The sequence below is a fragment of the Nomascus leucogenys genome, chromosome 25 (assembly GCF_006542625.1).
Source record: "Nomascus leucogenys isolate Asia chromosome 25, Asia_NLE_v1, whole genome shotgun sequence".
Taxonomy (NCBI): Eukaryota; Metazoa; Chordata; class Mammalia; order Primates; family Hylobatidae; genus Nomascus; species Nomascus leucogenys.
Genome location: NC_044405.1, coordinates 9,092,239 through 9,101,958, shown reverse-complemented (window position 1 = coordinate 9,101,958; position 9,720 = coordinate 9,092,239). Strand labels below are relative to the sequence as shown.

The window sequence follows — 9,720 nt, the reverse complement described above, 5'->3', positions numbered from 1 at the left end:
AGGACCTTAGGAGTTACGTATGCATAACTGGAAACATAATTTAATACCAAAATAACTGATAATCTGATGGCTTGCAAAATCGTATGGTCAGCTTGACTTTCTTGGAAAGCTAAGGAGGTATTTTAACACCAATTCTTTCTACTGTACCAAACTTGAGATTATTGTGTAGTTTGGCGCCATCTAGTACTGCATTTGAATCTAATATCTGCCATAAAATCTACATGAACATGGAAATTTATTTGATGATACTCATTCTTTTTTTCTCACCTGTAGTAGGAAAATATTGACCCCTCCATTGAGAAATCTCAAATGTAAAGTGTGCTCTGAGACAGTAGTTATAGCATTTGTAAACGTTTTCAGAAAACTATACATTCTTCATGTTACAATATTGTAACGTTCTTCACGTTACAATAAAATGTGTGGACCAAATATTGTATATAAAAAAACAAAGCTAAACTAGTATTAGAATAAAATAAATTATATTATTTTAAGTCTGGGTTAAAAAATGTCTCCTTAAATATATCCATACATGAGATTATAGAGGATGGCTAATATATAAATACATTTTAATATGCTAAGAAACTAAAAAAATTAAAATAATCAAAAAGAATATTTTGTTATGGATTCGTGTAAAGAATAGAACTTTTATTTTTTGGTTGATAAAGAAGGCAGGTCTACAAATCTTACTTTTAGGTATAACATATTTGTATTATATTTATATACTGCTAATGATATATTATTTCTATTTCTACAAACTGCTTCAAAGCCCCTTGACATTTAAAAATTCTTAACTCTATTAGTACTTCCTATATTTGTTTCCATTTTTTAAAGACATAAACTAAAAGCTCCAGTATTTTATCATAAACTACTAAAAAACTTGCACTTGTAAGCTAATACATAGACCAATTAATGATTTGCTTTTCATGAATCCTGAAGGGAAGAGGTCCAGAGATTTGTAATAGTCTGTCTTGGGTTTAGGTATAGAGATTACAGCTTCCAGGTGGTTATCTATAATATTAATTTTGGGGGCCTCTAGTAACAAAATATCCTAAACTGGGTGAATTAAACACAAATTGAGTCACAGTTCTGGCAGCCAGAATTTCGAAATCAAGGCATTGCCAGGATTGGCCCCTTCTGTGGGCTGCCAGGGAAATTCTGTTCCATGCCTCCCTCCAAGTTTTGTGTGCCTTGAGGCATTCCTTGGCTTCTAGATGGTTTTCTTTCTGTGTTTTATATCATTTTTCTTCTATTTGTGTTTGTCTCTGTGTCTGAATTTTCTTTTTATAAAAGGACATCATTCATACTAAAATAGGGCCCACTCTAATGACCTCATTTTAACTTGCTCATTGCAAAGATGCTATTGCCCAGTAAGGTCACATTCACAGGTACTTAGGGTTAGGACTTAAACTATATATATATATAGCTGGAAAATACTGACCCCTCCGTTGAGGGATGTATATATATATATACACATACTCAAAAGTATGTATATATGCTTTATCACTTCTCGGCCTTTTGGCTAAGATCAAATGTAGTATCTGTTCTTATCAGTTCTAGGATACATGTGCAGAATGTGCAGTTTTGTTACATAGGTATACATGTGCCATGGTGGTTGGCTGCATCCATCAACAATCATCTAGGTTTTAAGCCCCGCATGCATTAGGTATTTGTCCTAATGCTATCCCTCCCCTTGACCCCCACTCCCTGACAACCCCCAGTCTGTGATGTTCCCCTTCCTGTGTCCATGTGTTCTCATTGTTCAACTCCCATTGTTCAAGTAAGAACATGCAGTGTTTGGTTTTCTGTTCCTGTGTTAGTTTGCTGAGAATCATGGTTTCCAGCTTCATCCATGTTCTTGCAAAGGACATGAACTCATTCTTTTTTATGGCTGCATAGTATTCCATGGTGTATATGTGCCACATTTTCTTTATCCGGTCTATTATTGATGGGCATTTGGGTTGGTTCCAAGTCTTTGCTATTGTAAATAGTGCTGCAATAAACATATGTGGGCATGTGTCATTATAGTAGAATTATTTATAATCCTTTGGGGTACTTAAGCAACTTCTGAGGGGCACATAATTCTACCCATAATAGCGATGTAAAGCAAAATATTTACTTTTTGATTACTTTCTGTTTCTTAAAAAAATTAATATTATAGCAGCCTAGAGTTTGCTGTTTAAATGAAACTTTCAATTATATATTTATATACTCTAAAGTGATTTGTAATGTTAAAATGATAATTAATGAGATAAAGTCTAATTCTACTAGACTAATACGTAGGAAGAATCCAGGATTTAATTATGTGAAAACCAGCTTATACTAATTATAGAAATAGTTTGGTTATTCAAATACTCACCCAAAAAAGTCCTATTCTGACCCATTAAGTTCCAAAAGATTTCATTGCATTGAAATCTTATAGAGTGGTATTGCCCAACTGGTTACCATTGAGTAACATGAATCAGAAAAACACATTCATAAAACTGAAGAAGTGCCAAAAGCCTCTGGTACTCAGTATCAAAGAGCACCAAGTAAATAGAACTTGAGGCAACAAGATGATAGAGAGAACATAAACAAAGTGCAGGGGGCCAGATTATACTGCTCTTTTATGTTGGCCATTGCTTTCCCTAAATCTCAGGATAAGGCATAAGGGCTTAGCAGAAAGCCGAAACTTTGAGTTTGAGATATTATTATGGGAGGAGGTAAATATTTGTTTTCAGAAGTAACGGCACACCCAGAATGTGAAGGTTAGGAGTCCTGGAGGAGAAGAATGACCCAGGGAAGCGTTCTCAGAATTTCGAGTGCTTTACTACTCTAGGCCATTGGTAAATTCTACAAAGCATGGGGATGAGGATCCAAGAAGTCAATCAGAAGGCTATTGCTAAGTGACTAAAAAGCTAAAAGCTTTCAATAATCTTACTATGCAGCAGAGGTAAAATTAGACTGCTGGACAGATGAGGAGAAATGATAGCAAAAAATATCGTGCATTCAGTTTAGACTTATTAAGCACTATGCCCTTAATAAAATGCAAAACCAGAAAAAGGTAAGCCCTACAACACTGGCTCAAAACATCTGAGTTGTTTATAGAGACAAGACATTTGCCCTCACTCTAACTTCTGTCAGGGAACAAGCTAATTCTTCCTGAAGGAAAACAAAAATAAAAATACATAGTAAAATTTTCATATACAAAGTACAATATGCAATTTTTAAAAATTTCAGTATTAGCATGAAAAAAAATCAAAAGATTAAAATTAAGGTAAACTCCTACAATATAAACAGCTCTAAAGGTGATCCAGATAACGGAGTCATTAGACATGGAATTTAAAACAAACCTGATTATACTATTCCTCCCTTATCCATGGCGGATATGATCCAAGATCTACAGTATAGTTCCAAACCATATATATACTAGCATTTTTGTCCTTATTAACTTGAGAGCTTTCACCTGTTAACTAAAATAATGCACTTAATGGCTTCTTTTTGCCATGTCCAAATTGCCCGCATCACAACTCTTGTGTTTTGGAGTCATTACTAAGTAACATAAGAGCTACCTAAACATAAGTGATCGGATACCAGGAAAATCAATCGGATAGTGATAACAGCTACTAAATGACTAACAGGCAGGTAGTATGGATACTCTGGACAAAAGGACAGTTCATGTCCCAGATGAGATGGTGCAATAGGGTGCAAGATTTCATCAAGCTACCCAAAATGATACACAATTTAAAATGTATAAATTGTTTATTACCAAAATTTTTCATTTAATCTTCTCAGCCCATAGTTGACCGCAGGTAATTGAAATAGCTGAAGTGCAACCATGAATAAAAGGGGATTGCTGTATCATATTTAAATACATCCATGTCCAAAACAATGAATAGCAAGATCAGAAATTATACATGAAAAAACTTAAAGGTGTATCTGCTACCTCATGACTTTGGGTGACTCATGCCACTAAACAAGCAAGAACTGAGGAGTTAGCATATCGGCAAAGATAACTGGCCCTAATTACTACAGGTAGTTAGGTCATTTGTTATATAATAGAAAGAGAAATATATTGCAACACTTCAGGACAACTTTTGGTATTCCCATGCCCATTCCTATCAGCAAATGAGCAAGTACAACAAATAAAGCCTGATGAGAATATATCAAGTAGGATTTCAGATATGAGGTCCTGAGTCAAACAATATGACAAGCCACTTTTTATCAGCATAAAGCTTAGCTGAAAGTGGGGAAACTAAAGTATGGAGAATGGAAAGTGGAGATTGTGATGATCAGTTATGAATTCAGGACCAAGTGAAGCAACAGGAATTAAGGTTTGTCCCATTAAGCCATCCCTTGTAATTTTTCTGAAAATTGTAATAAAACGGAATCTTGGTGAGGCAGAGCCTAGATGGAGTATAGCAAATAGGAGAAACAATCGAATCTTTGCGGTTGAAGTGGGGACTGTGTTGGGTGCAATAACTCTGATCAGAGTTTCCTCTAGCAACTGGCATAGACATTCACCAACTTCAGTGATTCTTGGCTAATGAAATTTGCAGCTGCCCTCTTCTCCATGAAACTGCTAGAATTCTTTCCTCTGTGGTACAGTATGCACCCCAGAGCTTCCTTGTGACAACAGCCTGGATATAGCCTTCAGTTGTGATGACATACTTGCTTCCATTTGTTCTTCAGCCCTTATTCTTAGAGAATTCCTGATTCCCTGAAATATATGGGTTCCAGTGCTAGAGAATCTGTCATGAAATCACATCTCGAATTGTTCTATTGCCTTAGAATATTCTTGTCTAAATTCTGACAAAGAAGGTCTGACAAAGAAGAGAATATTATAGACTGTCATCTCTCAAGAATATATAAAAATATATGCTAAGCCAAACGAAAGCCATTTAAATTTACTTACATAGAAAAATGTATCAAAGATGAACTGAGTTTATGCTAGGATTTTAAAATAGTTTAACTTTCAAAAGCAATAAATGCATATCACTATATCAAAGTAATAAAGAAAAAATCTGATAATCTCAATGGAGGAATTAATAATGTTCTTAACTTGATTTAAAAAACGTCAAACCAACATATCCAAAATGTTCAGAATGGTATTTTCTGCCAAGACTGGAAGCAAAACAAGTTCAAAATCAAAACACTACTTCTCTTCAACTTCTGTTAATGTTTCTAGCCAGTTCAGTAAACAAACAAAAAAGTAATAAGATTTGGAAATGAAGAAAAGATTATTTTTGTAATTGGCACAAAATGTATACAGTGAAAAAATTCAAAAGCATCAAAAGATAAAATGAGAGGATTAAGAAGTTAATTTAGCAAGTTCTCTAGATACAAATTCAATATAAAAGATGATAAGCCTCCATGGACTGGGGACAATAAAATACTTTAAACCTCAATGAAACTGCTAACAAAAGGACCAAAAAAAAACCACCAAAAATATTAGGAATAATGCTAATGAAAAACATGGAAGACATATATAACAAAATAAAATATTCTGAGATAATTTAAGGAAAATCTAAGTACCATTCTCTACGAAAGAAAAAAAAAAAGGAAGGAAAGTCTAAGTAAACTGGAAGACGTATCTTGTTCCTAAATGGAATACTTAGCATTTTAAACATATCAGTTTTTGGTCAGTTGATCTACAAGTTAAAAACAATTCCACGGAAAATCTCGGAAGTGTATATGTGTTTATGTGTAAGCATGGGTTGTATGTGTATCAGTGTAAAAAATGAGAAGTTGCTTCTGAGTTTTATATGAAAAGGTGAAAATACAAGAAATGGCAACACAATATGTAAAAACATAAATAGAGCTTTTATATCATGTACCAAGTTTTACATTAAAGCAATCAATATTGAATGTAATATTAACGTAAATGTGGAAAAACATATCCATAAACAGTGTTTCTTGAGAAACACTGACTCATATATTTATATGATTTATAACCAAGTGTTGTTAACCTGCATTAGTATTTTATTTTCGATAAGCGGTGTTGATTCAATAAGTTGGGTTCATTGGATATCCACATGAAAATATGTGGATCCATACTTCAAATCATACAAAAAATCAATTCCAAATGCATTTGAGACTTAAATGTAAAATATAAAATTATAAATATACAGAATAGCTTAAAGATTTATATACCCATATAATATACCAACATAGTTTGAAGATAAAAGCACAAAGTACCAAATATAAAATAAAGATTTGTGAATTTGACCGTATTAAAATGATGAATTTATGTTAACTAAAATACAACATAGTATCAATGAAAAGGCAACCCTTATTACAGAACATGTTTTCATTGTGTCTTATATAAATAATTTCTGTATATCACAAAGACGATTATTAAATAACTCAATAAAAAATGGGCAATATATTTGAATAGATTCTTCATAAAAAATGCTATCCAGTAATCAAACTTATACAAAAGTGTACATTATTGGACACCAGGAAAATATAAATTTAAACCACTTTGTGATACTATAACATAAAATTGGCTAAACTTGTACAAGATAATTAAACAAATATGTTTAGGCAAACATGCAAAGAAACTGGAATACACTTACAATATAGTTTGGAGTCTAAAGTTTACCAAAACTGAAAATTGTTTGTCTATTTATGTTCATCTTTTGGATACGTTACAGTTCAGTTATTTCACTCACGGGTATATGCCCAACAGAAATGTATACTTAAATGGACCATACAAATGTTTAAGAATATTAAAGCAGTATTGTCAGTAATATTCAGTACCAGAAAATAAAAAAAATTCCTATAGATATACTATATTCATTAAATGAAATAGTATAAAGCAATGAAATGAAGAAACTATGAATCCCAATTTTGATAAAACTAATAAATACAAATTTTAGCATGGGAAGTCAGACATAAAAAGGAGTACCATTGTAGATTCCCAGTCTTTAAAGTTCAATAACAGGAAAACTCAGGCTGATGGAAGTCAATAGTTAACTAAGTAGTTGGAGATAATTCTGGAAGTCAACGTGGAACCAGTCTTTTCTGATACTTGCAATTTTTATGCACTTCTAATCTGTGAAGTATATATTTGTATAAGTTGGTATATAATTTGCACTTTAACAAAAAGAGTTTAGGTCTTAAAAATAAATTTCTAAAGTATGTTCCCTAACCACAGTACAATCAAATTGGAATCACACATACATGTATGTTTAACTTACATTAAAATATAATAAAAACAAAAATTTAAAATAGACAATGGTTTGAGCTGAATAATAATTAAAGATTTAATATTAAACACCTATGAGATGTATCTCAAACCATGTTCAGAGGACATTTACAGCCCTAATATGTATGTTAGTAAAGAAGAAAGACTGAAAATAATTAATCTATGATTCTTTTCAAAAACTAGTAAACAAAAACAAAATCTAAGGAAAATATTTTAAAATACTTAAGAACTAAAAACAACAAGATTAAGTGAAATATATTCCTTTCAATCATTTTAGAAAAATATTCAAACTATCTTCTTACATACTCCAGAGTAGATAACCCTAAAACGCTGAAAGAATGAAAGTTGTACAGTGTATTTAATTTTATTGTTAAGGAATTAGAGATGGAATGGATGTTCCATGTATGAGTCTGTTTCACACTGTTATAAAAATGGCCCAAGACTGGGTATTATATAAAGGAAAATAATTTAATTGACTCATGATTCCACATAGCTGGGAAAGACCTCAGGAAACTTACAATCACGGTAGAAGAGGAAGGAGAGGCAAGGCACATTCTGCACAAGGTGGTAGGAAGAAGGAGTGCTGAGCGAACAGGGAAGAGCCCCTATAAAACCATCAGATTTCCTGAGAACCCATTTGCTATCACAAGAACAGCACTGGGGAAACTGCTGTCATGATTCAGTTACCTACACCCGGTCTCTCCCTTGACATATGGGGATTATGGGGAATCAATTCAAGATGAGATTTGGGTGGGGACACAAAGCCTAATCATATCATTCCAAAAAAGTGGCTGCCTCCTTTCCAGTTAAGAAAGTAGAGGATTCACATTTCCTCTTTCATACTTTGTTCCCCTTCATGGTTTTTCTGCAGGAGTAACCCTGGTGATCCTGTTTATGTGTGTGTCTACGCGCACGTGCATGTGTGTCATTAGAAAAAGAAATGATTATCAATAAATTCAAGTTAGATTACAACAGAGTTTAAGGGGGTGTGTATAATCCAACCAAGTAAGGATTTGAATGTAAAGTAAGACATAGACCCTTGAGACATCCACCCATGTTCCTACTAAAATTGAAAATCATTTCATCTCCACTCTTCATCTGAACCGAACTCTACCCTTTTGACATGACGCATTGGTTATCAGCATGTTCTGTACTATTCACAAAATGATTTGTTTCAGTGCTCACGCTACTACAGCTGAGTTTTTTTTCTTTTTGCCAAAAAATTAAAAGCAACAACAGCAACAAAAACGCCTTAGCTTCTGTACATTTTTTTTTTTTTTTTTGAGATAGGGTCTTGCTCTGTCACCCAGGCTGGAGTGCAGTGGCGTGATCTCGGCTCACTGCAGCCTCTGTCTCCCACGTTCCAGTGATTCTCCTGCCTCAGCCTCTAGGGCAGCTGAGATTACAGGTGCATGCCACACACCCGGCTAATTTTTTTTTTGTATTTTAAGTAGACATGTTGTTACACTATGTTGGCCAGGCTGGTCTCGAACTCCTGACCTCAGGTGATCCACCTGCCTCGGCCTCCCAAAGTGCTAGGATTACAGGTGTGAACCACCACACCTAGCCACAATTTTATTTTTTTAATCTCATCATGTCTATTTCCATCATCACAAGGAAGTGAGCTACTTTAATCTAGGTTACTGTTTTTCCATAGTAGGCATTCAATAAACAACATCATGATTCAGTTTGACTACGTAGACTGCCAGTAAGAGAGTCTTGAAGACACAGGTAATTGTCCTATTAGGTTGTGCAGTGCTGTGTTTGACATTTGCTATAAGGAATGCACTGTATAAATATGGCGATTAATGATAAGATACATTATTTTTCCTTTTCAGATTGCCTTTATTTTCTCCTGTTCTTCAGAATACTTGTAAGAATTATGATCAATTGCAGTAACAGCACTTTAATTAGTATTACTCTATAGTTCACACTTGGCTAAAACTTGTACAATGTTCCTGCTACATATCTATTTTAGCTCTGTCCACAATATACTATTTTTTATGAATCTATGTTTCGAAGTGATGTTTTTGCCTACTGTGAATGGTTTTAGTTACATAGGATCAAAAGTATTATTTCCAGGAACTTATAAAAGCAGCCATATGAGAGTCCACACTAACATTGACAGGTATAACGAGTCTTACTAATAAAAACATGTGATTTATAAACAGGAAGCGTGTAATCAAGTACATTGTTTTATATGTGTGGGTTTTTGTGTGATTTGATAAGTAAAAATTTAAAAATAAATTCAATTTCTCTTGACCTTCTGGGAAAAATTTATCACACATTAATGTAAGCATATTAGAAGAATAATATATTCACTGAGGGTATCTTTCATGGATATTATAGACATATATTATAAAATATGCTACAACTTGAGAGTGTTGTGCGAAAATACACTCATCCATAAATCTGGTCATATTTTGCTGAATTATCCGAGAGTGTTTGGCAACTTGTTTTCTGCAGTAAACATGCTGACTGATTTTAGTGGTCTTTTGCGTATAGATTCCCATCTCATTTTATTGCCATGATAA

At 33.5% G+C, this 9,720-nt stretch overlaps 1 non-coding gene across 1 annotated transcript; it reads left to right on the top strand.

The window, feature by feature from the left end:
• The first annotated feature begins 1,499 nt into the window (after positions 1 to 1,499).
• LOC115833204 lies at positions 1,500 to 1,687 on the top strand. The gene has a single exon (XR_004028648.1). It is a non-coding gene; the product is annotated as a U2 spliceosomal RNA (small nuclear RNA).
• The last annotated feature ends 8,033 nt before the right edge of the window (positions 1,688 to 9,720 follow it).